This window comes from Mauremys mutica, chromosome 2 (genome assembly GCF_020497125.1).
Source record: "Mauremys mutica isolate MM-2020 ecotype Southern chromosome 2, ASM2049712v1, whole genome shotgun sequence".
Lineage (NCBI taxonomy): Eukaryota > Metazoa > Chordata > Testudines > Geoemydidae > Mauremys > Mauremys mutica.
The window spans coordinates 252,528,570-252,554,794 of NC_059073.1; the positions used below are offsets into that span (position 1 = coordinate 252,528,570).

The 26,225-nt window shown below is 44.0% G+C and overlaps 1 long non-coding RNA gene across 4 annotated transcripts; it reads left to right on the forward strand.

The window, feature by feature from the left end:
• Positions 1–2,049: 2,049 nt before the first annotated feature.
• Positions 2,050–21,351, forward strand: LOC123364889. 4 transcript variants are annotated; one of them, XR_006577331.1, is made up of 3 exons: positions 2,050–2,181; positions 20,033–20,342; positions 21,044–21,351. It is a non-coding gene; the product is annotated as an uncharacterized LOC123364889 (long non-coding RNA). The 4 variants fall into 4 exon arrangements; XR_006577327.1 differs by lacking the exon at positions 2,050–2,181 and adding an exon at positions 12,834–13,039; XR_006577328.1 differs by lacking the exon at positions 2,050–2,181 and adding an exon at positions 12,834–13,039 and having other exon boundaries at positions 20,189–20,342.
• Positions 21,352–26,225: the final 4,874 nt, after the last annotated feature.

Genomic DNA, 26,225 nt, shown 5'->3' on the forward strand with positions numbered 1-26,225 from the left:
ATCTACAGGACCTCAAAACCCAACTGAGTTTAGGGGACAACTAATAAAAGAACAGGGACAGGAGTGTGGTCAGAGGGTCATAAGAAAGGAGCCTGAAGGGGACACCGAGCAGAGAACCCTGGACAACACCCACTGTTCCTCGAAGGCGTCAAGGGAGCCAGCGGACACTGCCCAGAGGAACTCCGCCCGGATACGTGAACGGACAGAGGATCGGAACTAAGCCCCACAGTCACAGGAGTCTCCATTGGCCAACCGCCTCTCCCTGGTCGCGTAGATGGCCGTTTTAGTCAGGGCTAGGAGGAGGTTGACCAGGAGGTCCTGTGACTTCGTGGGGCCACGGATAGGGAGTGAATAGAGAAGGAGGTGAGGGGAAAAGTGCAGCCAGAAATGCAACAGTATATTCGTGAAGAGTTCCTATCCCCTGTATCTATTGGGTTTCCGGGAAACGGGGCAGGCAAAGCCCGCCCCATGCTAACGGAACCCCCCCAGCCTAAGGGGAGGTTCCACAGGGCCTCAGAAACCCACTAATTGCGGGGGACAACTAATAAAAGAACAGGGACAGGAGTGCGGTCAAAGGGTCATAAGAAGGGAGCCTGACAGGGACACCGAGCAGAGAACCCCGGACAGCGCCCACTGCTCCTCGAAGGTGTCAAGGGAGCCAGCGGACGCCGCCCAGAGGAACTCCGCCCGGAGACGTGAACGGACTAAGGATCGGAAACAAGCCCCACAGTCGCAGGAGTCTCCATTGGCCAACCGCCTCTCCCTGGTCACGTAGATGGCCATTTTTGCCAGGGCGAGGAGGAGGTTGACCAGGAGGTCCTGCGACTTCGTGGGGCCACGGATAGGGAGAGAATAGAGAAGGAGGTGAGGGGAAAAGTGCAGCCAGAAACGCAACAGTATATTCGTGAGGAGTTCATATCCCCTGTATCTATTGGGTTTCCAGGAAACGGGGCGGGCGAAGCCCGACCCATGCTATCGGAACCCCCCCCAGCCTAAGGGGAGGTGCCACAGAGCCTCAGAAACCCACTAATTGCGGGGGACAACTAATAAAAGAACAGGGACAGGAGTGCGGTCAAAGGGTCATAAGAAGGGAGCCTGACGGGGACACCGAGCAGAGAACCCCGGACAGCGCCCACTGCTCCTCGAAGGCGTCAAGGGAGCCAGCGGACGCCGCCCAGAGGAACTCCGCCCGGAGACGTGAACGGACTAAGGATCGGAAACAAGCCCCACAGTCGCAGGAGTCTCCATTGGCCAACCGCCTCTCCCTGGTCACATAGATGGCCATTTTTGCCAGGGCTAGGAGGAGGTTGACCAGGAGGTCCTGCGACTTCGTGGGGCCACGGATAGGGAGAGAATAGAGAAGGAGGTGAGGGGAAAAGTGCAGCCAGAAACGCATCAGTATATTCGTGAGGAGTTCATATCCCCTGTATCTATTGGGTTTCCAGGAAATGCTAACGGAACCCCCCCCAGCCTAAGGGGAGGTGCCACAGAGCCTCAGAAACCCACTAATTGCGGGGGACAACTAATAAAAGAACAGGGACAGGAGTGCGGTCAAAGGGTCATAAGAAGGGAGCCTGACGGGGACACCGAGCAGAGAACCCCGGACAGCGCCCACTGCTCCTCGAAGGCGTCAAGGGAGCCAGCGGACGCCGCCCAGAGGAACTCCGCCCGGAGACGTGAACGGACTAAGGATCGGAAACAAGCCCCACAGTCGCAGGAGTCTCCATTGGCCAACCGCCTCTCCCTGGTCACGTAGATGGCCATTTTTGCCAGGGCGAGGAGGAGGTTGACCAGGAGGTCCTGCGACTTCGTGGGGCCACGGATAGGGAGAGAATAGAGAAGGAGGTGAGGGGAAAAGTGCAGCCAGAAACGCAACAGTATATTCGTGAGGAGTTCATATCCCCTGTAGTGGGGCAGTCACCCTGCTCCGGCTCAGAAAGGGTTAAAAGCTGGCCCTTGGAGAGGGCTGGAGCTGAAAGCAGCTGAAGGAGGTTGGTTGAGTAGGCAGCCACAGGTGTGGCCACACCCAATTAGGGTCCATCTGGCCCTGATAAAAGGGCTGGGAGCTAGGCAGGGGGAGGCTCACTCCAGTGGTGGAGTGGGAAGGACCTGGCTAGAGAAGGGTATTTCAAACAGAGCAGTGCTGGGTAAATACAGGCAGAGCTGGGGAGCTCTGGCCAGGTGAGTAGCCAGGCTGAGGCTGGGCTAAAAGGGGCCTGTGGTGGTACTGAGGCTGCAGTGGTGCAGCCAGGCCAGGAAAAGGCAGCAGGTCCAAACCCCCTGCCAATGATGAGCAGCAATTTCAGACTACAGCTTGCCCCTGAGAAAAGGGGCTAGATGAAGACTGGCAGTTGGTCACTGAGGCAAGGTGGACTTTAGGGAATTGGGGTATCCCCAGGGAGGGGAGGATCCCTTACTGTGGGGGCACTGCTGTGGGGCAGTACCCCAGAGAAGGGGCACCATGGGCTGGGAGGGCTGTGGGGCCTGAACTAAAGGGTGGTCCCTGAAGAAAGGGAGAAGCAGGTGGCAGCAAGTGAGCTAGTGGCCAGCAGGAGGTGCTCTGGGCTGAAAGAGCTAATTCCTGGACTAGCCAGCAGGAGGTGCTGCACCGGTGTGAGTGCTCCACTGTGCTACATCCCCATAACTGAAGACAAATTAACAATTTTGGTTCGTTTGGAGTTCAAATTGTGCCTATAATCTTGTCAGAACAGATGTTCTCCCAATATTTCAGGCAAGATGGTGGACATTTTGCAGGAACAGCTGATCTCCTGAGATGTTCAGCATTTCTCATGTCTCAACAGTTCATGAGATTTTTGGTGCTCTCAGGTCCAAACACAAAACCAGAACCATTGCTTATCCTGAGTTTGGTTCTGGTTCCAGTCGCTGCCTCCTTGTTCACCCACTTCTAGAGCTTGAAAAAACTGCTGTGGCAAGTTTGTCTTTTGGAAAATCATGATACACCATTTTGGCCATTGTGAAACTCCATGTTAACTAAGTCCAAAGATTATTTTTCTTGAAAATACCCAGAAATTCCCATCATGTTTAGTTAATTTGTTTATTTCAGCAAAATTTATTTTGTTTATTTTGTTTGTATCTTGTATGTATTAAGTTCCTGTTGTAGAATTTTGGTATGACATGAAATTTCATATCCAAGCCAGTCCTTGCTGCACTTTTTACCTGACTCTTATTAAAAAAAAACACTGATGTGTTTCTGCTATATCCAGAAAGCAGCTAGAGAAGCAGTTAGGCTGCTTTGAAGAACCCTTCTCTGATTGTATAAAGATGAATTAGAAGCTGAACTAGAGATCCTTGTTCAGGTTCTTGTCCTAAGAGAGCAGGTTTACAGTGGTCTGAAACAACAGGGGTGGGGGAGAAGAGTATGGAAGATATCCAGGTTTTAGCTGCCTTAGTAGCTGCTAAGCCTGAAATGTTTGAAAAAGTCCCCACCATATCTGTGATAGGAAATGAGATTAAATTTAAAAAAGAATTTGTGATAAGATAAACTATCTCGCCCTCATTCCATTTTAACCCATTTCATATAGAAAACTGAGTAGATAAATATAATTTTAGATGCTGAGGGCTCAGTTGTGCCCCTTTGGGAATAGGGGCATAAAGTGATCTCATTCAAAGGGCATAAGCAGCCCATCAGAATCTAGCCGCTGATCCTCACTCTCCACAGCCATCCTCCAATGAGCAGTATGATCTAGTATGTTAAGACCGCTTTAGTGGTGACAATGTTGTTTTTGTCTTTGGTTAACTCAAAGCTGCATAATAAAAGAAGGTGACAACATGGCTGCCTCCTGAGCACAAAATTGTGTCAAGCAAAATAGAAATACTGAGTGTCCCTTCAAATCCAAACCTGAATATTGGAGGCTATGAAACAATGATTAATGGCTAGATTGTCAGAGGAAAAGCCACAGAGTTATGTTTTCATTTTGTTTCCATTTGGCTGGGAGACGTTCTTGCATAAAAGTGGAAAGTCCCTTGAGTTCACTGCATAGGAGAACATCAAGCAGTACACTGGCTGTTCTTCAGCTCAGCGCTCTAGCTGCATGATGTTCACAGAGAAGGGCTCCTGCGGATGTGAGGCAGTGTATGCAAAGCAACCATATTGGCTCTGTTCTCCTCGTTCTGCCTACCACTGGCTCATTTTGCTGTTCTCCATTCCAGGCACTAGAGGAGACAATATGTGGGCCATAGAACTGAATGTCTTCCCACTATTTTGTTTGTACTGGAGAGATCTAATAGTTTTATGAGGAACCACAGCCTATAACATGTGGGACTCCAGTCAGAGACTGCTCACTAAAGGTTTTGGGCTGCTCCAAGCTTTGTGGAGGGGTCATAAAGCTGGCTCACCTGGCCAGCTGAGCTTTATGCCATCATGCAGAACATTGTTGGGGAAAGAAGGGGACATGGCCTGATGCCAGAGTGCCCTGGCTAGCCCTGAATGCCCAAATAGCTGAAGTTGCTCTGAGGATTTGGGGGGAGCACAAGTGACATAAAGCTGCCTTTCACCCTGCCCCCACTCTTACATCCTCTGAGCAGAGCTCAACTGCACCTGAGAATGGGGCACTTCATTGTTTTAACCTGCAGTCTACAACTGGATTTGTTTAATGGTTATCCACACTCAGTTATACATCATTGCAGTTCTGTTTAGCAACTAAAATTAAATAGAATAATGAAAACAAACCATCCATGAAACCCCAACAGTCCAGCAGACTTTACATGATAAGCAGGTAGCTGAATATTTTTATAGAAATATGTGGTAAGTACTTTGTTATTGGGTAGGTTTGTGTGGTTAAAAATAGCAAAATCTCAAAAGTACTTCTCACTAGCACTGCAACCTTATTTTATTTAGATTATAAGACCCACGAAGAGGCACCTATGTCACAAACTCCATCTTCTAACTTCTTATTCTTGCATCACAACAGAAAGTCCCAGCCTCTGGCAAGGTGATTCTGCAGTCAGCATGATAGACTCTGAAAACTAAACAGGCAGCTTGTGGTCACATCGTCAAGGCCTCTTCTTCATCTTGCCTTCTCCCAAGGTGCTTTGAGGTTTTTGACCTCTCCTGTCACTACTCAGTAGATGCCAGGAAGTGTTTTCTCATCAGTTATTTTGTGAAATGCCTTTAGTTAAAACAATGAATCAATTTGCAAAATCAAATCAAGAATGTTTTTCATGTGCTGTGTTTTGATTGGACAGCTTTGATCCTTACATTTTTAGAATTCATTGGATGCCTTTGGCATGATTACAGTTTGGTACCATAACTCCTGAAAACATAAAAATAATTAATACCGTTTCTAAGTAAAGGTGACTCAGTGTGGTGATTTGATTCCAAATTAGAAAAAGAGCACAACAGCTCCCACCTGGAATTTGATAAGGAATCTTGTGTATTGTCATGACGACACTGAGCCATAGTTGCTTAGTCTTTCTATGCAGATGTATTAGCTCTGCTACCAAATATAAAATAATAACAAAGTGTCAGAATATAAGAGAATTTATCACAATTATCAAAATTTTCCTGATTTTTTTCATGACATTTTGCCTCATGGGACGCTTGATACTGTATGTATTAGGGAAATACTTTTAATTCTATGTCCAGTACATTAGATCTTTTAATTATGTTCTTTAGCAATTTAATGCGTAGTTTTATTTCATTTATGTATGTCTTATGGTGATCAAAATAACACACGGGTTATTATTACTGAAGGGCGGTATAGCCTAGGTTATTACTATATAGCCTGATTTTACAAGAACTCTGCTTATAAAATCCCCTTTGAAACAGTGTGAGAGCAAAGAGGTCTCATAGAGGCTTACTGAAAGCTGGCATGTGTAAGGCATGCTTGAAGGCAGACTCTCCTGTTGAAGCTGTTCCACTTTATATAAATACAGGAATAGTCATGGGTCCCAAGGAAGAGTCATTCTCACTCTGTCACCCATTGGTTAGGGCATTTATCTGGGATGGGCGAGGGGGGACACCTGGGTTTCAGTCCCAGTTCCAATGAAGATTTATTCAAAGTGGGACAGCTTCAACAGAAGAGACTGAAATGCATCCCAGAATACCCAATAGTCTGGTGGTTACCAGGTGCTGCTCTAGGCATAGGCAAGCTGGGCAGCTGCCAAGGGTAGCAGATTTCTATATAAACGGGTTTATTGCTGAAAATTTCCTCCCTCTCCAACTAGTTCCCTCTGAGGCTCACTTTCCTCCCGGAAGTGTCCATTGTGGAGATGCTGTAGGTGGGAGAGGTCTGAGGGGCACAAGCAGCCTGTAGGTAGGGCTAAGTGGGGCTCGAAATCAGAGTCGCCTGCCATCTGCACGCACAGCTCAGCAGCTGGGCAAGCCTGGAGTTTCCAAGGGACCCGACATGGTGCTGTGGGAACATTCCAGCCTAAGTGCAACCAGCACCCAGTGAGTCATTCTTCTCCCTGGTCTGTACCTCCCTGGTGCTACTGAGCAGAACTGGGGCTGGTGCCAGCGAGGGAGGGAGTGAGACAGAGGAGGATGGGACGATGGAGGAGGGAACCAGACTCATCCAGTGCCAGCTGTGGCTACCAGCACCGCTACACAGCTGCCTGTGCTCCCAGCCTCTTACCCAACCCCCCACAACTCCTCCCACAGCTCCCACCCACCTTTCTTCAACCTCCACCAAACTCCCAGCTCCTGTTTAAATCCATCCAACCTCAGACTACTCCATCCCCAAATAAACCCCAACCCCTTCTCACCTGTCCAATAAGCCCACATTCAGAGGAGCCTGTCACAGCAAATCTGCAGTGAGAGCTAATGGGCTGGAGTGGGGAGCTGGGCTCAGACCCAGGGGACAGGAGCCGCTGCTGTTGCATAGGTGGGTGTGCGCACACACACTCTGGAGAGCAGAGTCTGACAGTTTTCTCCAGCTACCTGTGCCTAGGGGGGTGTAGAATGGAGTGTGTGGGGCAGCTGTGAGGAGGGACAAGGGGGAAAAGGGGGCAGAGAGGAAGGGTAGGGGGCAGGTGTGAGGCGGGGAAAAGATGGGTGGAGGAGAGGCAGGGCAGGAGTAGGTGTGAGATGGATAGTGGAGGGGAGAGGGTGGGTGGGGGACAGGTGAGGGGTAGGTATGAGGTGGGGAGAGGGTGGGTGGGGTAGAAGAGGGATGAGTGGGGGAAAGGAGGGACTCCAGAACTATCAAATTTAGTACTACAACACTGGGAGGCGGCAGATCTGTGGTCCCAGGAACTGCCACTGGGGCACCATAGGCGGGTTCATTCTGACCTCAGGAAAGTGCCAATAGCCACATGTCACACCATATCAGCAGGTTGTTTGATCTTCATGTTAAATAAAATGCTCTGAGATAAAACTGTTCCATTGATGGAACTGAATGGGTTCTGCCTGGTAGATGACTACGTCCCGCTACTTCCATCTTTTTTGTTGCTATTGGGATGTCAATGCAATTATATATTAATTCGTTTCTTCCCAAAGACAATCTAATATAAGTTTCATATGTATAAGAAATGAGCAGAAAAGCCTTATAAAAGAGTGGTGTCTGTGTGTACAGCCATATTAGAGAAAGGTTGGCTATTTTATACAAGATAAAGTTAAGACTAATTTCCACAGATTTGGATTTAGGAGCCTCAGGAGGGAGGAACAAGTTACAGTAGATTTATTGATGTCTTAAAAAGCTGATCACATAAATAACTGACCTTCTCCTAACATAGAATACTATGGCTGTTTTTATAAATTCTACATCTTCAGACAGCTAGACTGTTATTTATCTAATGTGGGTTTTTTTGGATATGGGGAATTTTTAAAAAATGTTTTAACATAGCTAATTATGGGCCAGGTTCTGCAAAGCACACTTTATTCACTCTGTCATACCCCACTATGGCTTTGACTCAGCAGTCCATCCCTATTCAGTAAGCACTTAAGCAGATGAGGGAAAAGCAGTGGATGTGTTATTCCTTGACTTTAGCATAGCTTTTGATACGGTCTCCCACAGTATTCTTGCCAGCAAGTTACAGCAGTATGGGCTGGATGATTGGACTATAAGGTGGATAGAAAGCTGGCTAGATTGTCGGGCTCAACGGGTAGTGATCAACGGCTCCATGTCTAGTTGGCAGCTGGTTTCAAGTGGAGTGCCTCAAGGGGCGGTACTGGGGCTGGTTTTGTTCAATATCTTCATTATTGATCTAGAGCAGGGGTCCCCAACCCCCGGTCCGCGGCCCGGTACCGGTCCGCGGCCTCTTACAAACCGGGCCGCGAACTGACCCAGTGGACCTCCCGCCTTTGTTGCCAAGAAGGCTAATGGCATTTGGGGCTGTATAAGTAGGGGCATTGCCAGCAGATCGAGAGATGTGATCATTCACCTCTATTCGACATTGGTGAGGCCTCATCTGGAGTACCGTGTCCAGTTTTGGGCCCCACACTACAAGAAGGATGTGGAAAAATTGGAAAGAGTCCAGCGGAGGGCAACAAAAATGATTAGGGGGCTCGAGCACATGACTTTTGAGGAGAGGTTGAGGGAACTGGGATTGTGTAGTCTGCAGAAGAGAAGAATGAGGGGGGATTTGATAGCTGCTTTCAACTACCTGAAAGGGGGTTCCAAAGAGGATGGATCTAGACATTGTACCTGATGACAGAACAAGGAGTAATGGTCTCAAGTTGCAGTGGGGAAGGTTTAGGTTGGATATTAGGAAAAACTTTTTCACTCAGAGTGGTGAAGTACTGGAATGGGTTACCTAGGGAGGTGGTGGAATCCCTTTCCTTAGAGGTTTTTAAGGTCAGGCTTGACAAAGCCCTGGCTGGGATGATTTAGTTGGGAATTGGTCCTGCTTTGAGCATAGGGTTGGAATAGATGACCTCCTGAGGTCCCTTCCAACTCTGATATTCTATGATTCTATGATTCCCATTGACATGCTTAAGGCTAAGCATGTGATTAAGTGTTTTGCTGAAGATGGATTTAAGAACATGTTTTAATAATTTGCTGAATTGGAGCTTATGTGGAAAATCTAAGGCGAGTAAGGTTGGCAGAATCAAATGCTGAATTATTTGATAATTACTGCGTAGACTGTCGGTCCTTCATCAGTTGAGACTGAACTGATCACAACATGTCTTCAAATCTTCTCTTGCTCTGGCCATCCTTCACCATGCTTGTCCCTATCTCCTTGTAAGGAAATCATCCCACCTTTTTGGAGGCTGACCACATGGCCGTTTCTGTTCTTGTGGATACCACTCGGATATAGCTGCGGTCCATCTGTTGTTGCTGAGTCAGGCCACATGTCCCACCCACTGCATTTTGCTGAGCCTGCTTTCAACAACAACGTCTCACACTCCAGTCTGCTGCCTATTTATTTTGTTGGGAATGTGATCGCGGCGCAAGATGCCCAAAAATGTTCGTTCCATCACCCTCTGTGTGACAGACAGCTGCTGTTCAATCTTTGTCAGTGACCATGTTTTGCTGCCATATAACATCACGGTTGAGTTGAAAAGATTCACATGAGTTGTTTTGCTGATCTTTCATTGGAGGATGTCCTTGATGTCATTGAATGTGCACTATCCAGCTTTTTTTCTGCACGACAGTTCGCCTTTCTGATCGTGGTTCATGTTCATGTTGACTTCCTGGCTCAAATAAATGTATATAGCAACCTCCTGGATCTGCTCTCCTCCAAGAGTTAATTGGGTTCTTGGCAGAACATCTGATCTCATGTATTTTGTTTTTGACAGGTTCATTTTTAATCCAACTTGACTACTTTTCACATTCAGTTCTTTAAGCATTCTCTCAAGCTGGGCTGTATTTTCGGCTATCAGCACTGTATCATCTGCGAACCTGAGATGATTTAGCCGCTCGCCGTTGATATTAATCCCACCTTTCAAGTCTGCTCGTCGAAAAACCAATTCAAGGCTGTGAATAATTTTGGTTCACACCTTTCTTGATGGGGTTTCGGAGGGGAGTATCAAACAGCGATATGTCCATGTTGCAGCCAGAGTTAGCTTCCTTTAGTAATGTGATATATTTCACGCTGATCCCCTGTTCTGAAAGAGCTTCAAGAACAGCATTAGTCTCTACGCTGTCGAATCCCTTCTCATAGTCCACGAAGGCAATGCACAAAGGGAACTTATATTCCCATGAACACTCTAGTAGTTGGCTTAGAGTGAAGAGGTGGTCTATCGTGCTATAATTCCTTCGAAAGCCAGCCTGCTCTCTAGGCTGCTGTTCATCCAGTTTTTTGCAATAGTCGATTTGTTGTTGTTTTAATGAACAATTATATAAATATGCGAAAGCAGGCAGATTGGGTGATAGTTCTTTAGATTTTCTCGTTCGCCTTTCTTATGCAACAGGATGGTATTGGACTCTTTCCAACTGGATGGTATCTTCTGGATTTCCAGGTAGTGGCTGAACCTTTGGGCGAGAGCTTTCCAAAGTTCCTGACCTCCTGCTTTAAGCACTTCTGCTCTCAAACCGTCCTTACCTGGAGCCTTCCCCTCTTTCATTTGATGGACTGTATGACGGGCTTCGCTAATGAGAATCGGGAGTATGTGTTCATCAGTTTGTTAAAGTGATGGCACTGGGACGTCTATACAGGATGCAAACAGCTGGGTATAGAAATCCCTGCTGATTGCCTCCATCTCTGTTCAATTGATTACTGATTCTCCGTCCCTGTTTGTCAAAGCTGATAATGATGACCTGTACAACGCCAGTTCCCGTTTGCATTTTTTGAGACTTTTACGATCTTTAGGAGCTTTTTCGGTTAGAAATTTCTCAAAGTCTTCCTTCAACTTCATTCGTATAAGCTTGCAGAGAAGGGAGTACTGAAACCTGTCAGTTGAGTACGAGTACTCTATTATAAATGATAAATAGTACTCTATTATAAATTAGAACTATTGTTTGTGGTGTTATTGTAGCCATGTTGGTCCCAGGATATGAGAGTCAAGGTGGATGAGGTAATATTTTTTGTTGCACCAACTTCTGTTGGAGAAAGAGAAGCTAACTCAAAAGTTTGTCTCTTTCACCCACAGAAGTTGGTCCAATAAAAGATATTACCTCACCCATCTTATCTCTCTGAGAATTCTTGGCAGAATTTACTAAGATAATCACCTCTTAGATTATTACAAGGAAGCATGTGAACAGTTTACACGCACACATTTTAAATCCTCTTTTGTGACCGTATTGAAAGTTGCATTGTATAGAGCATCATGTTTCTCCAGAATCAATTACACTAGAATCAATGTTGGGAGTGTGTGGCTCATGATAATTATCGATCTGTGCTTCATGACCTTTCTTAGTATTATCCATTGACTCCTTCTACCATTCAGCTCTTTTGACTCACAAATCACTTATTCACTAGAGATGTCGATAACCATTCAATTTCACTGTCTGGGTTTCCAGTTTAAAAACAATAATCAAAACAACCCCCTTAAAATTGACAGTTGTGCTTACCATCCCCATGATCCTGGGCACAGTGAGAGCAAAACCTTCCTATTCTGGCCTAAGGTATTTTTACATCCATTTTGCACTGATGGGTATGTTGACAAAAGGTTCAAGTGAGTGACGAGTCAGGAGGACCCTCATGTTTTTCAAGTAGAAATTATTTATAAAGTTATTTTTTCTTGGTTTATGTTCAGACTTTTAAAATTTCTGCAAAACTGATCACTTGCAAAAATAAAAACAGATATAGTATTAACTCTTTTTACCGAGGCTATGCACAAACAATGGAATGTAAACAATTTACCATCTCAGAGCTAAATATTTACCTATATCAGCTTCCTCTTGATTGATGAGTGTTAGTCTGAATTAGCCTTTAGATTGGCTAATGGTAGAACCTCTTGGAATCCAGTTCAGATGATTCATATTATTATTATTATTAACTTATTAACTTCCATGCTGCTTATTTCTTTATGTAGCTACATCCATATCACAAAATGTCGATCCTGATCCAAATCCAACTGAAGTCAGTGGAGTCTTTCCATTGACTTCAGTGAACTTTGAATCAGGCCCATTGTTCTTAACCATTTATATTATGGTAACACCTTGAGGCCCCAGTCTCAGCTGGGCATTGTGCTAGTTACAAACTAGTACAAACACATAGTTGGAGGCAGTCCTTCCCCTGAAGACCTTACCTTCTAAATAGACAAGAGGTGGGAGGGGAAACAGAGGCACAGAGAGGTTGTAGCCTGATCTATAGATTCTGAATAAAAAATCCCCAGTTATCACTTTGAGGGTTGACTGGTTCTTGTCCCAAGATCAGGCCCAGTATGATTAAAATTATTATATCGTTGGGAACCCCGACGTGCACAGGTGCAACACTCACACTATAGGAACTCTTTTATATTTACAAATAAATAATTTATAATACATCTAGCAAAATCCCACACTCTCCAACTCAGTAAGATAGAGATAATACAGACACTACATCTGAACATCCATACTCACACCATCCCTTCCAGAACAACCTGAAACGTTAGCCATTATCTTCCTCATCACCATCACCTTCCTCATCTTCACCAGTGGTCATCATTCTGGCCCCTCCCAAGGGCTATATCTCTCCTCCTACTGCCCTGGGATGCCACTTTTATTATATGTTATACTGACGTTACCATGCCTAATGCATATTCAACAGAGGTTTCTCCCTCTTCCTTATTTGTATTTCCTCCCCTTACCAATGTTAAGGTGTCCATTTTCTATAGGTTAGTGTATTTATGTTTTCACCTCATTATCATATACGTCAATTTGTTGCCATGGCACTCTTGAGGTCGGATGTTCCGTCCAAAACCTTCTAGAAGCTGGTGTCAGTTCATGTTCTGTGATTGGCTGATGTCATTATGGCCAAAATCCCTCTACATTCTACTTACAGTTCCCCAAAACAAGTTCATAGACCTCAAGCCTCATGCTAACTGCTAAAGCCAATGTCTTACAGGATACAAGCCTGTAGGTTCATTGCATTACTGCTGAATATAATAAACCCGAATATAATGCAAAGCAGTGAATATAATATAGGTAAGCTGGCCCACTGAAGCATGCTGCCTTTCATTAGAGCAGGCTGATTGACTGGTCAGGTTTGTAAGGTTAGTAGTAATAAGATTTGGTTTGATAAGAGAACTAGCATATTTTAGGAAATCATTATCTCATGGCATTGTAACTAATTGTGATACTGCTGTCTGGAATGTTTACCCATATTGAATATCTATTAGAGGTTTTTTTTGTTTTTTTTTATGATCCAGTTTTTAGTTACAATAGAAGTCTTCATGTGAGAGTCAAGTGTGTCCTCAGGTCAGGATCTTCCTTAGTTATTGACAATAATGCAAGAACTTCTCATCAATCTGACTCTTCTGGCTAATAAAGTTACTTTGCTCTCCTGCTACTTTTATTCTCCTGGTCATTGCAAACGCAATTTGATCTCTCAGAGAAGAAATGCACTGGCATTTAGATTGTATCAAATGGAAATAAAGTGCTAGGTCTCTGATTTTATTTTATGTCATGTCTTTAATTCTTTTATGCTCCATTGTTCTGTTGAGTCACTGTTATGCAGTTCACATGACTGTCTTTTGTCTCTTTTTGAAAAGCTTTTTTGTATTATAATTAGTGACCACCTCTAGAGCTGAGTTTTTATTTTGAATATTTTATTCAGTTGGGTATTCCATTAACCAAGAGAGGCGTGACGCTGGCAGACAAGGTGCCAGCACATATGAAGGTCCCTAGGCCTCACTGAACACTGTCAAATGCATAATTGGAAACCAGACTGGCTTAGCTGTGTGTTAGCATTACCAAAATAGATATGAGAGTTATAACAATGTGGTCAGTGTTTAGATTTAAGGATTGCTTGTAGGATGCTGCATATTTTATTTATTTATATATAGAGATATAGCTATAGATATATATAGTGTGTGTGTATGTGTATATATACAGTAAACGATATATATTAGTTATATACTGTAAAAGCTCTGTTATCTGGCGTGTTAGGGGGAATTGCTGAGGGTGGGGGTGGGGTTGCCAGTTAATCAAAAATTCTGGTTAACTTCAGGATCTGGCAGTGCCTCAGGGTCATCAACATCAATTTATCATTGTAGATGTAGAAGATGTCAGAGATTGGGCTGAATCTGTACTGACCTGATGACACACTCTGGAAGCTGCTTTTTTTAATAAATCCCTTACATCAGCTTGCTTACTTGTCTTCTGCCTCTTTTGCATAAATGTAGAGTGCAGAAAGTGCAATTGCATAACCTCCTGGGCCGTATACTAGTCCTGGTTACTAGACTGAAGATTTGTATTGGGAGATATCAGAAATGTCAGTTGTTAAAGCTTTCCAGTTGATAAAGTGCTGGATAACACAGCTTTTACTCTGTGTGTGTGTGTGTGTATGTGTATATATGTGTATATGTGTATGTGTGTATATATAGATATATATAAAATATGCATCTGGTGTACATTAGATGTATAGGGCCAAGGAATCAATTCTGAAGCACTTAAAGGAGAGGAAAGTGATCAGGAACAGTCAGATTCCCCAAGGGCAAGTCATGCCTGACTAACCTAATTGCCTTCTATGACGAAATAACTGGCCCTGTGGATGAGGGGAAAGCAGTGGATGTGTTATTCCTTGACTTTAGCAAAGCTTTTGATACGGTCTCCCACAGTATTCTTGCCGGCAGGTTAAAGAAGTATGGGCTGAATGAATGGACTATAAGGTGGATAGAAAGCTGGCTAGATCATCGGGCTCAACGGGTAGTGATCAATAGCTCCATGCCTTGCTGGCAGCCGGTATCAAGCAGAGTGCCCCAAGGGTCGGTCCTGGGGCTGGTTTTGTTCAATATCTTCATTAATGATCTGGAGGATGGCGTGGATTGTACCCTCTGCAAGTTTGCAGATGACACTAAACTGGGAGGAATGGTAGATAGGCTGGAGGGTAGGGATAGGATATAGAGGGACCTAGACAAATTAGAGGATTGGGTCAAAAGAAACCTGATGAGGTTGAACAAGGACAAGTGCAGAGTCCTGAACTTAGGATGGAAGAATCCCATTCACTGTTGCAGACTAGGGACCGAATGGCTAGGAAGCAGTTCTGCAGAAAAGGACCTACGGGTTACAGTGGATGAGAAGCTGGATATGAGTTAATCGTGTGCCCTTGTTGCCAAGAAGGCTAATGGCATTTTGGGCTATATAAGTAGGGGCATTGCCAGCAAATCAAGGGATGTGATCATTCCCCTCTATTCGACACAGGTGAGGCCTCATCTGAAGTACTGTGTCCAGTTTTGGGCCCCACACTAGAGGAAGGATGTGGAGAAATTGGAAAGAGTCCAGCGTAGAGCAACAAAAATGACGGGGGTGAGGGTTGGTGGGATGGATCACATGATTTATGAGGAGAGGCTGAGTGAACTGGGATTGTTTAGTCTACAGAAGAGAAGAATGAGGGGGGATTTGATAACTGCTTTCAACTACCTGAAAGGGGGTTCCAAAGAGGATGGATCTAGACTGTTCTCAGTGGTACCAGATGACAGAACAAGGAGGTAGTGGTCTCAAGTTTCAGTGGGGGAGGTTTAGGTTTGATATTAGGAAAAACTTCTTCACTAGGAGGGTGGTGAAGCACTGGAATGGGTTACCTAGGGAGGTGGTGGATTCTCCTTCCTTAGAGGTTTTTAAGGTTAGGGTTGACAAAGCCCTGGCTGGGATGATTTAGTTGGGGATTGGTCCTGCTTTGAGCAGGGAGTTGGACTAGATGACCCCCTGAGCTCCCTTCCAACCCTGATATTCTATGATTCTATGAAGTACTCTGTGGGATGCTGAACCTAAATTCCATTCTAAGATTATGTTGTAACAGACAGGAAATTCTGCAGCAACTTAAATGAAAAATTGGATCACAAAATGGAAATAGTTGAAGAAAGTGAAAGAATTGGAGAACAACTAGAAATATACTTGTGTACAGTGTTCATTGAACAATCTGGAATTGACAATCATAAAATAATTAAAGTATGTTTGGAAATAATTAGCAAAAAGAAAAATTCCAGATTCATCAACTCAGTTACTCTATGAATAGATCACCCAGCTCTACTTAAGATACATTACTGTATTCTTTCATTCTCCTCACATTGAAGATGATTATTTTAACAGTCATTCCTGGCTATGAGCAGAATGTATGTTGTAAATACAGTCAAATTAGTACTGAGTGAGTGAGTCAGAAAAATCTTCCTGGAGAGAGAAGGAGAGTATGATATAATTACTACTATGGAGGATGGGAAGTGGCTGTATCAATAATATTTATGTTATATTAATGAAAGCTAGTGCCTGGAAAACTAAATTAAGCAGCTATTCAGTAGTCATAAAAACTAACAAACGCATAAGGGAAAACAGAAGCAAGAACATCTGCAATAAACATGAGAATAAAGTAGGGACATTTAGGCTGTACTATCTTCTCCAATACAGTTAAAAAATGAGGCTATACTAAATTGGGTCTTAAAATCTAAACAAATATGCTGAATTTGTTGGAAATGAACAACACCCTCCCCCAAAAGAATAATTAGAATAATTAGAAAAAGAATATTAGCAGCTAATATTTACTGAGGGAAAGAGACTGTGTGACCTGTGATATGCACGGTATAGGGAAGATAGACTCATAGAGGTGAATTTCCCTGTTGGCCAGAAGGCCAGCCCAAAGTTTGATGCACCACTTAAATCCTATGTAAACCCTCAAAACCTCAGTTCAGGTGTAGGAAAAACAGGCTGTGCAAAATGTGTGCTTTACTATGTAGCTATCAATTGCATGAAGATGCACAAACTTCTATAGGGCAAACATTTCAAAGGTGCCTCTGTCCTATTTTCAAAAGTGACTTGGCACTTAGAAGCTAACCCCAGTTGGTTACAAAAATGCCTAACTCGCTTTTGAAAATTGGTCTTAGGCTCCTAAATTATATTCCTACATGACACAGCTCATCTAGGTCTCTATCTCCAGTGCCTATTGTCTACCCTGTAATGCTTTTTTTCATCTAAGATCCTAGAGTATGTTCAGGGGTGCAATTTCCATTGCTGCCTTTGAGAGTCTGTCTGATATTATGGGCTAGGTTAGCTCTTCCTGGTGCAAGGAGGTACAAATTATCCTTCAGTGGGCCAGCTTTGTCTGTTGTGTATCATTTGAGGGCATATGAGTGGCTGCCCTTTTCCCAGTAGGGTCACCCTTCCTTGGGTAGGTAGCTTAAATCCCAATATGGGGTTCGGGCAAAGCCTCTCTAGCTAAAGCTTCCATGGGAAGTGTAAAATCAGTGCATTTCCTGGCTGCTTTGACCACACTTCCTCTTCTGCCACCAGTATAGGGCAACGTTGTCTGAGAAGGAAGCATGGTTGCACAGGTATTACTGGGAAAAAAGATTTTTCATACAACTCATGGTCAAGAGATCTATGATTCTGGAAAAGGCTCCAAATCTCAAAGGAATGTGAGATGGCCACATTCACAGCCCTGGGACATAAGTAGACATAGCTGCACTGAAGTCACTGAAACTCACAAGTTTATATGAGAGCTGAATTTGGCCCAAAGTATCAACATATCACCAGTTTCTCTAGGAGGGAAAAATAGTCCACTCTAAATTACTGAAGACTCTTCTAGACAGATAAACCTCATCTTCCCCTTCTGCCACCACACATTTTGAGCTAACAATGACCATCCTACTTCCATTATTCCATTAAAATGATGCTGGAGATTAAAGGAATGCTGCTAAGTAGAATCAGCCCCTAGATCAGGAGTGGCCAAATTTACTGACTCTCTGAGCCACATACGACAATCTTCAAAAGTTTGAGAGCTGGGGCACATCTGCCAGGGCTCAGGGCATCAGCCCCATGGGAAGCACCTGCCAGGGCTTGGGGCTTCAGTCCTGCTCCTGCTGAAGCCCCAAGCCTTGGCAGGCACATCCCATGGGGTTGAAGCCCCAAGACTCACCTCCCTGCTGGGCAGAAGCCCTTACTGCACCATCACTTTGGCAGAGGTCTCAAGCTCCCCGCTCCAGTATAGATGGTTGGAGAATGGGGGGAGACGTGTGGGGAGTGGCTCCGCAAGTTGCACGTTAGCTGTAAAAGAGACGTATGTGGCTCGCAAGCCATGGTTTGGCCACCCCTGCCTTAGATGTTACAGACCTTTAATACTTCAACTTTTATTAGCTGATGTACACTTGCTTAGACTCATGTCTTTGGTTTAAAAACTTATCAGATCCAGCTCTGAATAATTTTTAAACAAATCAATCACAGCCTTTAATGTAAGTTCTTTACATTAAACTAAGTACAGTATGTAGATTGCATGAGAAGCAATGGTGTTTCTTGACAGACTTGCATCCTAGGCTAACTCTCTTGTAGCTTGTACAGGGGAACCACAAAACTCATCACTCTGGTAAAGATCCACTTGGATTCCCAGTTTCAGACCTACACACTACCAGACAGAATCAAGTCACTTTCCATACACAAAGAATGAAATCCTGGCCCCATTGAAGTCAATAGGAATTTTGTCATTGTCTTCACTGGGGGAAAGACTGCATGCAGACTTTTTCACAAGGCTAAGGGAAAGTGGCATTAATGTGTCACATGGAACCTTGCTGTCACAGGTCAGAGTAATAGCAAGTTCATTTTCTCAGTTACAACAATGTATTTCAGTCCATCTGATAGCTGTATTATAAGGATGGGATAGCAAGGCATTTAGATAGCTTGTTAACTTGGTCCCAATGTCCAGGACACCAGATGTCTGCCCAAATTCCTACCAGTGACAGAGGAAATGAAATAGTGTTTGACTGGTAATATTCTGTAGCACAGTCGTGTTCATTTCTCCCACTGACAATTTCACAGCAAGAAGTTACCAAGCTTTGCTCATTTGAGCTGCCTCCTCAAAAGTTAATTAAAATTAATTCAAAAGCTTCTCTAGGTCTCTGTACAGTTGGTTGGTTGCTGGAGTGTTTAAGATTGATCTTCAGCTGGATTAAGTCCTCAAGCCAACTTGAAATTTTGGGTGAGAGCTAGATCACTGTCATTGTCAGGTGTAATACTGGGCTGCTTTTGGATGACAAAAACTCAGATATCCAACTGAGGAGCACAGTATAAATGCATAGACAATACAGTCAGATCCTCAGCTGCTTTAAATTAGTATGGATAAAATTTTCAACAGTGCCTAAGTAGCAACCATGTGATAGGCCTGAACAGACACTGGCTTGCAGCCAACCCTTGACATCACTCCTCTTGAAACTACCTAGCCATGTATGTCTGAGTGAGATCCTTGAACCTGAGGAGGGGCCTGGCCCGACCTGATAGCCAGGCTGCGATGGGAGATTGGGTCAGGAGGCGCACACAGGCACACATCTCCATGAGGTCACAGAGAAATGCCACTCTTGAACAGATGAATAAAAAATGCAGCACAGGACCAAAGTGGCCAGCACTGCAATGCTAATTAGCCTCAATAGGAGTGAGGGAGCAGACAGAGAGTACCCATGGGGCAGCATAGGGGCAATTTTAGTGACCCAGAAATCCAGGCCCTCATTGAGTTTCTGCACCCCATGCCAACATTTTAACAGGGGTAAGCCTCAGAAATGAGCATGGCTGCTAGGGCCATCCTTTAGGGGGAGGTCAGGGACTGGGCCCATGCCCTGGGAGGGCAGGGGGGAGGAATCCAGGACCTGCCAAGGAAGCAGGCAAAGACAAGCTTTACCCCTAACCCACACCAGAAGTTTGAGCAGTAGGACAGATGCAAGAGGACATGGCAATGCATGGAATAGACATGTGTGCTTTATAGATCACAGATCACACTAGCCATGTTGTACAACCAGAGTCCATTTTCACTTGCCTCACTGTCCAGACAGGGCTGACAGCCCCAAGGCAGCACCATGATTCTGTTTCTCATTAATCCTGGAACACCCACCCTCCACCCCAGTCCAACACTCCCCATCCAACCTTCCCACTCCCTGACCCAAGACAGCAGGTGAAGAAAGCCAACAGTCACTCCAGCATGGGCCTTCAGGTTGGATACTGTAGGGTGTCTGGTAGAGGTCCACACCACTGAATGAAAGCATGTACACAGTCTACTGGTTTCTGTTTCTATGCAGCATGTCGCCAGGTCACCCTCCCCACCCTCCCGCCCCCCTCCAGTAGCAGTGATTTGGAGCACCCAGGATGTCACTGACCTCATTCAGTGATCACCTTCTCCACTTCATCTCAAACCCTGTTGACCTCACCTTCATCTTTGTCTGCACGCCCTCAAGGAACCCTGACCATGTGTCCTGGAAACTCATCCTCAACACCAGCACCATCTAGCACATCCCCTGAACATTCTCTTCCTCTGCTTATTCCCTTGCAAGCCTGCCTTCTACCAGCCCCCTCTGATGTTCTCCCCATCTGCAGCCTTCCTTGGATCTGGTAAATTCACCACAAGCAGGGGGTGCTGGAGACAGCTCACCCCATTAACACAGTACAATGTCAGGATCAAGACCTGTCCCATTCCAAGCTCCTGATGAGCCTGGGAAGCCATTGAGTCTGCACCTGGTCCCAGTTCTGGGTAGAAGAGGGGGTTCTTCCCCAGTTCAGCAAGACTATTTTTGCCTCCTTGTCAAAAAGAACAAGGCTGTGGTGTGGGAACTAACGGTGTTCAGAAGAGTATATACAAGAGGCCTTGAAGGGGGCCCAACCCTGTTTAGTGGGTGATGCAATCAAGGCTCAATTATTAAATCAGGCTATGGCTGGAAAACCATAAGTGACTACTCTAAACAATCAACACCTCTTAAAGTTTTAAAACACATTACAAGAAAACAGGGATTTGCCCTGTCTATGATTAAAAAGAAGAGTGTTTCATTACAACAGAGAGGAGGGAGAGGTTCTCTAGATCCTTTCACTGAGGCAACATCTTGTGAGCAGGGATGTTTTTATGGAAAAATTGGTTCCTGTGAAGCCAGCTAGCTCTGCAAAAAACTGAACTTTTGAGAGACTATGTTATTAGATAGGAAAGGTGACTGCTACTAAGTGTAGGTCCAGATTTGCATTTTATGATTTCATTTTGTATAGCAACTATTTTGTTTGCATTACTCTCTTTCTTAACTGTACCTTCTTTTGTTTTATAACAGGTGCGATTATACAGGAGTGGGGGGTTTAAGGTAAAACAAGTCAAGTAGAGTACACTGCACCTTGGGGCCTGCACAGACTCTTCTTCCCATGGGTGATACAGTCCAATATCTTCTGTCTACTCCGTGGTGGAGTGCATCTGGAGCATGTAGCACTGCTACATGCATGAGAACTCAGATATTAGGAAGGGGATAGAAGATCAGCTAACCGTGTAATCATGACAGGCTCCTAAATCTCGTAGGTGCTTTTGAAAATGTTACTTTGTAGCTCTTTCGCACTTAATGGATGTACATCTGTTTATACCCACTGATGAGCTGATCCATAGTTTTAATATCTTTATTTAATTGTGGTGAATATAAAGAGGTTTTTGCAGGTTTGAAAGTGGTATCCTTCTGTTCAAGAATGTTTACTTTGTCTTTTTTCCCCATTAAATTATCTGATCTATAATTATGTGCTGAAAAGATACTATAGCAAAGTGTTTCTGTAAAGGGTTATTTGTAACTTCATGTTACAAATAAAGGCCAAAGACACTTGGCTATTGTTGTTGAGGACACTTGGTGATGAGCAATGGCAAGGGGAAAAAGGAAGCAAGAGAAGAGGCTTCTGTGTGTCAATAGCTGTAATCCATCTTCTACGCCAGTGGTTCTCCAACTTTTTTTTTTTTTTCACGGACCACTTGAAAATTGCCGATAGTTTTAGTGGACCACTTAATGATCTTTCTAATGCGATGGATGTGCCTCTCTCCCTCCCCACTGCAGCCCCTGAGCTGAGGCTGGGAAGGAGTGTGGTATCTTCCCCGCCACAGAGCTGAGGCTGGGAAGGAGGGCCATCTCTCCCTGGCAGCTGCAGCCGTAGAGCTGGGGAAAGTCGCCTCTTTCTTTGGCCACCACAGCCTTGCATGTCCCAAATTCCCCCCCCCCTTCTCACCCCACTGCCCCTCCCACCTACCCTCTATTCCCCCCCCCCAAGGACACCACCTCACCTTACATGTGCATCTTCTCTAGGGTCCAGGCACTTAATTAGTGGAGCCACGTCTGTGCAACTTCACTCATTAGGTGGGTGGCCCTTCATTCTCTTGTGTGCAGCCGCCCAGGCACGCACCTTAGCGGGAACTATCCGCGGACCACCTGAATGGAGCTTGCGGACCACAGTTTGGGAACCTCTGTTCTACGCTGTAGCAAAGGGCTAGAAACATGAGCGGTAGTACAAAAACTTCACATCAGTCCAGCCAGCTGAAAAACCTGGCAATCAAAGTAACATTGTTACTTGCAATTACAGGGACACGAGCCATTCGTATTAATAATATATTTTGAAAGGCAAAGATGATGAAAAATATGACATGGAGGAAACCTTGCTGGTTATTCAGGAAGGAAACAGTTGAAACCTGGCTGTAGACCACACTAGCAAGAAGAGGCCTTCCTTACATTTTCTTTTACATGAATTTTAGGCTCGGACTAGCCTAGTTAACTTTCAGTGCCACATTTTTAAAGTAGCCTCAACCTGGTTTCTAATTTTTCAGACATCTAAAATGATTGCAGTTGCATCTGATTGCAGGATGGCTTTAGAGGCTGGATTGTGTTTCCTTTGAAACTGTGACCCACTATAAGTGATTAGGGAATATGCTTATCGATAACCCAATCAGAGAGAGGTTACTACAAAAAACAATCATTAACATGATGTAATAACAAAATTACTAATCCGACAAGAGAGAATATTTGCATATGAAAACTTTCAGATAGTCCTGGAACATGCTTTGCAATAACAGTTGGTGCAAGTGCCACAGCTGAAATGATGAGGGATTATAAGAAGTAAAATGAAATCAGTATGTAAACACAAAAAACCAAAGAAGTGCATTATTTTGGCTATAAAATGTTGCCAATGGAAACAGCAGACAAAACAGAAGCCAGCATCTTAAAACTTAAAAGCAACAGAGATATTCACACAGAACGATGCAGTGATATCCAAGCTAATGTTTATCATAGCTGGCAATTGAGAAGTCATCCTAGAAACTGCATTCTTTGAATGTAGCATTGAAGGTACCGTAAATCTATGTGACAGCATTTGCTTAGTAGCAGCCACTAAAGGTTAACAGCTCAGTCGCAACTGTAATATCAGACATAGGTGTGAACACCACTTGATAATCATGAGTCATAAGAGAATCTTAGATACAGAACTCCACAAGGTCCTAAACCTAGTCTTTTACCTTTACCCCTGCAGTTTTGTGTGTACGCAACTACAGCTGGTTGGATACATCTGTGTAGGGATTTAAGAGCAAGGAATCCACTTCCTTTTGAAAATTTGGCCCCTAAATCCTGAAACAGAGATAAAAGTCATGGAGGAAACTGACACTGAAAGTGCTGTTGATGTCTCAGAAAGTTTTGGGGAAACTTTCTCTCTTATTTTCCTAATCCTTTTTGTGTTTGAAGTGACCAAGAAGTTTACAGCTGGTTGCAGACAACCCTCCGAGAGCCTATAGGATATTGGATTGACAGCCTCCCTGGTGACAATAATAGCCCAAAACAAAACCCACATCTGAGATAAGTTTAGTCTTTGTGGAGCCACATGCCTATCTGAATGCACAGAACAGCAACGGAGGGTATAACATTAATATCCGAGGAAGAAACTTTTGTGATAGACTTATGCTTCTTCCAGAAATCCCATCAGTTCCAGCAAGGTTGTATTTAGGTGGGAATTGTCAAGATTAGGCTTTCAGGGGAAGAATTTCAAACAGAACCTGTTTATTTTGCCTCATGTAATATCTGTATATACTTGAATAGTTCAGTCTTTTATTGATCTCCTTCCACTACTACTTGTTAGAGTCCTTAGGATTTATTTGTATCCTTTTCTCCTTATTGTTTCTGTCACAACCTAGCTCACTCCTGCTCTTTGGATGCACACCAGTCTGTTGTTAGGGGACCCAGCTTCTGAATCCCTTTTGCTTCTAAGCCCTCCTGGGACTGGGTACTGACTGGTTACTGTTCCTAGCTCTGGGTCTCTCCAGTACATTGCCAGATGTTCCCAGGTGCAGGCCCCATGTCTGAAACCCTTCTTTGGCAGTGGGATCCCACAGTTTGGTCACCTTAGACCCTGAAACCAGTATCCCAGCCCTCCTGAATCTCTAGTTGCTCACATATGTTCCCGCAGAGTTCCACCTTGCTGTGGGCACTCAGAGCTTCTGGCCTTGGCTAGGTAAAGCTGTTTTTCAACATAAACTGGGTATCTGAACCCAACATGGAGGTTACAATACAAAGGGAAGGTGGCAATGAAGGTTACAATAAAAAATGACATTCACAAAACAAAATGGAGTTCACAGATATGCCCCCAATCTGCCACAGTTTACACTCATCAGCAATATTTAGCACATTACGTTGTAATCTCCAAAGTGATTAAAGTAATGATTTAGCATTTTAATGTGATGGTAATGTGCGACTCATATGGACTGATACTCAACAGGGAAATGTGATAGTTTTCAGAGAGTGAAAAAAGAAGATAATTTATCCATTGCTGCTGCATAGCTGAACAGAACTAACCTGCAGGCTATTGATATTATGCTCAGCTGGACCAAATAACAAAAACAGATGTAACAACATGTTCTGAGTGTGATTAGCTACCTGGGAAAATGTGTGTCAGAATTGGCAGCAGAGACGCAGTGCTCTGTGTCGTGTTACAAGACTAAAGTGACAGCTTCTGAGGAACATAAATGTGAGTAGATAGAAGCATGGCTTATATTAATCAGTGGACTTTTCTTAGCGCGAGCAAAGAGGACCAGGCTCTCTACTGAAGCTCAGCCAGCAGCAGCAGAGACCAGCAGGTACAGCTATACCATGAGAAGGAGCTGGGGCCCAGTCAGGGTTATCTTTCTTCTCTTCCCACTCCCCTGGTCCCCTGGGCCCCAGACTCTGTAGGGGAGTGTTGCATCACATCGGGGTCACCATTTGTTGCATCACATCGGGGTCACCATTTGTTGCATCACACTCGAGCAGGAACAGAGCCCAAGCAGAGAGAGAGAGAAACAGCGTGTGTGTATATGCATATGCCTCTTTATTCATTTCCCAGCATGCTCTTATATACAAGATGGTGGCTAATTGATTAATCAAATCAACACAGCTGCAGCTGTAACCCATAGGGTAATTATCCTACACACCTGTATCCTATTTACAATTAGCTGGCCAATGAGAACAAGCCCAAGGCCAGTCCTTCACACACAACTCCCAGTATAATCAGCTCAGTATCTCACATTCTAATCCCACATCTCCCCCCTCTATTCAAAATAAAGAAGAGGGAAAGGAAAAGAGGATAAAAAACATTCACAAAACATTTCCAACTTATAACAACATAACACCACAATCTATCTTAGTCTTGTCCAAGAAGTTTAAATGATCATAATAAATATTATGGTGAAAAACTAAAGAACAATAATGTTTAAAACAGATAGGTGCAGGTCCTCAGCTGGTGTAAAATAACACCAGCTGAGGATCTGCCTCAGAGCCTTCAAATAAAATCACAATACACGACCACTAAATAATCTGTTCACAAGCCAAAAATTAAAACCTATATAACCATGCAATCATTAACATATAACCGCAAAAACACCAAACAAACAAAGACAAAATACAACAAACAAGTGATGTGAATTTTACAGGATTCCCCCCTCTCTGTTTTACCAAAGCATTCCTCAGATGTCAGGCGATCAAACTGACACTGAGGATGGGGGGGGGTATTCCCCCTTCTCTGTTAAAAACACATCACTTAACAACAACAACAATTCTGGCCAGAAGACATCACAAGACAAAACAAAAAACACAAAACATAACTCTTAATAATAATAATTGCATGGTACACTAAACACAAAATTTCTTGAGCAAGTGATAGAATTGTAAAAACTAAAAAGCAGTTATAGCTTTAACTCTCCAATATAGCTTCTCTAACACAATTTTCAAAACAACATCTTGAGAAGCACAAATAAAGACAGTAAACAAGTTGGACATTCTGTAGTGAATGTGTCATAAGAATAAAATCTGTGAGGCAATTTCTATAAAAAACATCACATACTGATTTAAAGGCAGCTGCAAAGCAGTCTGAGTTAACTCCCAAGTCTTAAAAAATTTAAAAACAAAACAAAAAACCTTTCCATTTAGCAACACTGTTCTCTTATTAAAACTGAGTTCTTATATATTTTAACAT